Below are 6,283 nucleotides of genomic sequence, written 5' to 3'. Positions count from 1 at the left end.
AAATTTTGAAAAGCAAGTTTCTGATTTTGTAGAATTGAACAATTCATCAGTTTTCTGGGTTATTATATTTGCTTATCAGATATTTTAGGGTTATTGGCTTATATATCAATCACACAAATAACTTAATCTTCTGAAATGAAAAATTCATATAAAAGATATTTTTCAGAGAGAAGTTGGACATATTTAGATAACTCCCTCATTTTGGCATATCATGAAAAATATCCTTTATGTCTTAATTCAAGTGAGGTTTTTGAAAAAGATTTTTATGTGAGTCCAGGATATTTACAACTAAAAAATTTTGTTGATTTTTGAATTTGGTATTTACTCAGTCTGATTTGTAAAACAAAATTACTAAATGAACAAGTATTGTAACATTTGTTTTTCATATTTCATTAATTGTTTCATTCTGTTTCTCATTAATCTGTAATGCAGCTGCAAAAATATACCTTCCAATGTTAATTTTGTTTGAACATAGTAACAGGGCTGTCTGAAAAAATACAAGGAATTAATTTTTTTCATCTAAAATTGCTGATCTTTTAAAACAAGTCAAGAATGAAAAATCGTCGCCTTAGCTATGTAAAGAACTAAGCATCATTTGCAGAATCTCATCCCTTCTCTGTTCATTTCCCTTTTTAAATATCTGAAAAAAATATCATTATTGGAATAGTAACTACAGCTATTTGAATAATAGTGGAGCTATTGGAATTGAATAAGGATATTTTTTAACAGTGTTTTATATTTGTAAAGAATAGCGTGAAAGTGAGCATTGGGTAGAATAGAACCTGGGACTTTGTGGTTCGTAGCTGAGTAACAAGACCACAAGACAAAAGCAATTGCTCGTGTTTCGTAGCTGTTATCTGGCTTATAAGCTTTTCACCAGAGTACTCTCTCTCCAGTAAGTCGGAGGTGAGACGAACGATAATGCTGGTGAGTGATGATGTATTTATTAGCTGTTGAGTCTAATGCGCCTGTACCCATTTGAGTAGCGCCGAGCGTTTGTGGGTAAATGGTTGCTGTTGCGACAAGTGAGTCTGACGACTGGATTGCTGCGGGTAGATGGCACCACAACAGCTGTGCGAAGGTTGAAGTTTCTTCGTCCGAAGTCACTAATGTGGAAGGAGCATTGTGTAGAATAGAACCTGGGACCATGTGGTTTTTAGCCGAGTAACAAAACCACAAGACAAAAGCAATTATTCGTCTCGTAGCTGTTATCTGGCTTATAAGATTCACCACAATAGTACAAGAAAAAATATTTGAAAGTCTGTTCAAAAATTTTGCGATTTTAAAACATGTATGTTGTTTAAATTCACATTTATTGAAAAATAGTACAGTATTGCACGAAAAGTGAATGGTTGGTTTATTTTTTTATTGCAAAGCATAAATTTCCAGTGCTTGTTCATAAGGTGCAAAGATCCAATTTGACATTTTCCTGAAAAAAAAAATTTAGTAAGTGAATTGAAAGACTAACTTGATTTATTTGATGAAGAAATTCATTTAAATGATTTCGTTTCTAATGTTTTGAGGTCCAAAATTTTTTTCTGGTTATCGGGAAGTCATAAAAATAGTTATTGTATTGTCACATGGCAATGTGATTTTGATAAGTGGAAAAGAAAGTGGTGTGTTGGCTGTGAGCTTAGTATCAGCAAGGGTATGCTTGTTGAAACCCTGAAAGGAAATTCTTTAACTGTTCTAAGAATCCTGCATGATGTTATAAACGTTTTTGGGATTGTCTTACATGCTCCGACCGCAAAAGATTTGCTACAGTATGCAAAATTAGTGCATATGAAATATTATGAAGCTTTCGAGAAGCAGAAAACAAGTCCAAGAAAAACAAGAATCCTACAAGTGCAAAACAGCTTTATAAATTAAATTATTACTAAAGGAAAAAAAAAGTAATTAATGACTGAAAAATCTGCAGAAATTGATACTCAGATATATAAATTGGCAAAATAAATAAAAAGAACAAAAAAAAAAGGGGGGGGGGTGCATTATAATGCTTTGTATCATGATATCAAATGGTTTGTATATGATAAATAGTTTGTATCATGATAGCAAAAATGTTATTTTGTGTTTTATTGTCCCCGAATCTTTAATTATTCATAACTCTAAATTAGTAAACATAAGATAAATTATCAATATCCTTTTTTTCTTTTGACTTGTGAATTTGTCTTTCAAAATTCTAGGCAATTTTAAAGACAAATCACTTTTTTCTATATGTATTTAATATATTAATATTTCAGTTAATGTTGAATTGTTACTTTTTTTTTTTTTTTTGTCTTTTACACTGATAAAAACAAGCAGGATATTGTAAACAAGCAGGATATCCTATTGTAATTAGCATATGATTGTTATTTGCGTGCTTCCTCTTATACTATGCAGGAAAAATGCAGGGAATTTTTCTTTTTTCCAGTTTTGAGTGGCAATTCTGAACAATTGCTTTTTCACACTCTTATTTAAGTTGACTTGCTTCATGTTTATAGTAATGAATTTTGTAGTCAGTTTTGCTCTTACTTCTGATGAGTTTGTTTTGGATTTATGTGCACTTATTTGTTTTCAGGGACAATATACTGTTTTAATAATCTAAAAACTCATTTATTAGTTAATTAGTAATGTAAGTAAATATTATTCCATATAAATGGTGAAAAAAGTGATTAGAGGACTCCATAATATTTATAAAGATGAATTATCTTTAAGCTGAAAATTAAAAAGTAGAAAATAAAAATTATTTTTTGGTGCATTAATAACTCATATTTTTAAAATCCGTTTTTATTAAATTTATTATATTTTTCTCATACAGTACCCTCCCGAATATCCGATTCGCGACTATCCGGCTTCCGTATTATATGGCCTAGTTTCCTTTTATCGTAATTAAATGAGGGAGGCAAGGCGTTCAAACATTGTTTACATTACCTGCATTTAAGTTAGGCATTACAAAACTTATGTTAAAATATGAACAGTTTATATACTTTTACTCTTATAAATTCTCGAAATGTGCAATGTAGTATATAAACATATATAAATTCCTAGTACAGAGCCTTCTATTTTAAATTGACAGGTTATCGGCAATTGTTTCTATATTGCCATTCATAATCTACGTGGCTTGATAAATGGAGGTTTAGTACTCAATAAGAAGGATTAAATACTTATTATATCAATGAGTTTTGGTATAAAAACTTTGTCTTCTGATATTGTTGAGCTCAGAAAGGAGTTCATAGAAGTCCGGCCTATCAAGCTTTTTTTGTTACCCAGCCTGCCCTTCCGCCTCATTAAGCTGGATACTCGGGAGTGTATTGTAGTATTTTTATAAGAAAAGAAAAAATATATTAATCTGGAAGTATGCCCTTTGCTTTCTCTGAACATGTTCGAGAGAAAGATCTTTAGAACTATCTTTGGCCTAGTACTAGAGAGAGGATGTTGGCGAACTAGATTCAATTTTGAGTTATACAAACTCTATAGGCAACCACAGATGACACTGGTTATCCAGAACAATAGGTATGATGGATCGGCCATATTTGGAGAAGCCCTGAAAACAGTGTCCTCAAAATATCCACTTTTAAAAATCCTATGGGATGCCGGGGCAGAGAAAAATCTCCAACTTGATGGATAGATGATGTGGAAAGAGACCTGAGTGTTCTGAGGATAAGGAACTAGGGGGGTAGTTGCAGAGGATAGAAAGCGCTGTAAATTGCGCGTGGTTGAGGCAGCCAAGATCTACAAGGGGCTGTTGTGTTCGTGAAGAAGAAGAAGCATGTCCTTTATATAAATAAATGTTAAAAGGAAACTAAAAAATACAAAAGATTAAGATAATCCAGGCTTCACCATGAAAAAGACGAAGAATTTGACTCTAAAAAAGTTTTTGTTTGAGTTTAAACTATTATTAGTCTAGAATTCCAAAAGATGAATTCCCTTTTAATTATTCATTGTTCAGAGCTAATATTTTAAACTGTTTATTGTAATCAGCATAGTTGGATCCATTGTTTCAGTTGAGAGATCATAACATCTGTTTATGAAAATCTTTTGCTAGTTGTAGAATTTTAGAAAAATATTTTATTTGCAAAAATAAAGCTCATAATATTGTCTCTAGTTGTCATAAATCAATGGTTTCTTTCTTTTTTACTATGCAGTTTTGAAGACTGATATATTTAAAGAGACTTTTGTCATGAAATCCATGAAAAAAATTACCCTTTTTCCTTTTTTGCTTTTTAACAGAGCTCGACGACAGCGAATGCCCAGTTTTATACAGAGTGCAGGTAATTGAAGGTCATCATGTGTACTGTTGTCTGGTTTGCCAATATCGCAGCCCTCTTGCTGGCAATATCAAGTGCCATGTGAGAACTCACACTGGCGAGCGACCTTTCTCTTGCTCGCAATGTGGGCAGAGATTTAGAAGGAAGTACCATCTCCAACGACATTTCATTGTCCATGTGAATTCGAAAAGTGTGAATTTTGATCTCAAATATTAATTTTTCCGAGGCAAGTCAAAAAATTTTCACATTTTAAGATGAAAATTAATTCTAATGAGAGGTTTAGCTGCTGACTCCGTATGCATTTTTTGGTATGGCGGTCACGGGATTAAGATTTAATAGCCCATTTCTCTTCGTTCTGTCAAAGAATTATAATTGTATAGCTGGTAATATGCATCAAGGGATGTTGAACCGTCTTTCATTTGCCGTATTTAGAATAGCCCGATAAATCGGTTCTACTCACAATCTGGAGAAGAGTGCCCTTCTAAGAGTTTTAGGCATCTAAAGTAATTTTTTTTCTTCAATAATAAGTTCTTTCCTCAGATACAGATTTACTAAGTCTAGTTAGTACAATAATTTTGGATCGATGCAAATATTATCTAACTAATTAGTAAAAAAAAACTAGTAAAACGGGTTCTCCCTAGTGCTGTTAGTTAAAACGCGTATTGCCTTGTAAATTTGCATTTTGATAGATTTCGGGTTTTCACTGTAACATATATATATATGTTCCTGTCAATTCATCGGCATACTAAGCCGAAAGAACCAAGCAGGTTCGCAGGGATCGTTATCAGAGAGTGCAAAATTTATATTAAGAATCTTCGAGATTTTTTTTAATGTCTATGTTCTCATATGCAAAATATACACAATTTTATAAATAGCGAAATGTTTTAGACTTTTCAGTTTTATATTCGTTCGAAAGCGATCTCAAATACTATAATGAAAACTACATCAAATACTACATGAAAACTAATAAACATCTCAAATGATTAATGAAAACTTGGTACGTCGTCTTATTATCAATTTTTATTCAAATTTGGCTCTAATAGATAAAAAGAAAGACTACCGGAATGAGTAAACGATTTTCTTCTCTATAATACGAAGCGCTGATTATGCCGTATTCAGTTAGTATCCAAGAAAGGAGTTAAGAAAATCTTGTTATTTACTTAAATTCTTAAAAAGGAAAGTATTGACAAATCGCTTCTCTTACCACCACCCCTATATAATTGCAATTTGCATTCCTAAAGCGGGCTTGACTCAACCCTAAACCCTCTTCTTTTTCGGAACGCAAAAGCTAATGAATGAAATGCATCACAAAGTCAAAGAACCTTATTGAGAAGTATCTTTTTCAGCTCTTGGCATTTTTACCAATTATTCAAAACTAACTATTAATTAATCTGTTTCAGCGGAAAATTTTTTGACTTGCCTTTAAAGTGTTTTTTTTTTTTTTTTTTTTTTCTTCTCCTTCCCTTTTCTACTTTCGTACTTAGAATCTTGCTTTTTGATAGAAATGTTTTTGGACCTTATATTTTGCACTCACTGTCTGTTAATTCTTAAAGACTGTAATTTAAGTGTTTCATTTCTGTATTTCATTTGTTTGATAAAATTGCCACTTTAAAAAAAAAAAAAAATTACGTGCCTTTTTAATATACTTTGTTTCCCGTTGTATTTGTTGTTGTTGTACATTATGATTTTGTATATGCGTTTTTTCTTTGAAAAATAAATAAATGACTTATTAAAATGACTTGGAAAGGAATTGAAATTTGTGCAATTAAAAGGACATGCTTATATTTGAAAAGAAATTCGTAGTAAGTATTATTTTTAAAAAACAGTTTGTTTTTTTCTTTTACGGGCGTCTTTGCTTAGAAAATTTATTTGGAGTGTCTGTATATGTGCTATTCATCTTCATTTTTGGCCGGCTCCCTGGCTTAAGGATAACGCTTCTTCTCCGTGATCTGGGCATCCCAGGTTCGAATCCTGGTTCGGGCATGATTGTGATCTGTGTGATGTATGGCATCTATCTGTGAGATGCATGAAAGAGT

The sequence above is a fragment of the Argiope bruennichi genome, chromosome 2 (genome assembly GCF_947563725.1).
Source record: "Argiope bruennichi chromosome 2, qqArgBrue1.1, whole genome shotgun sequence".
Taxonomy (NCBI): domain Eukaryota; kingdom Metazoa; phylum Arthropoda; class Arachnida; order Araneae; family Araneidae; genus Argiope; species Argiope bruennichi.
This window is presented reverse-complemented; position numbering follows the sequence as displayed.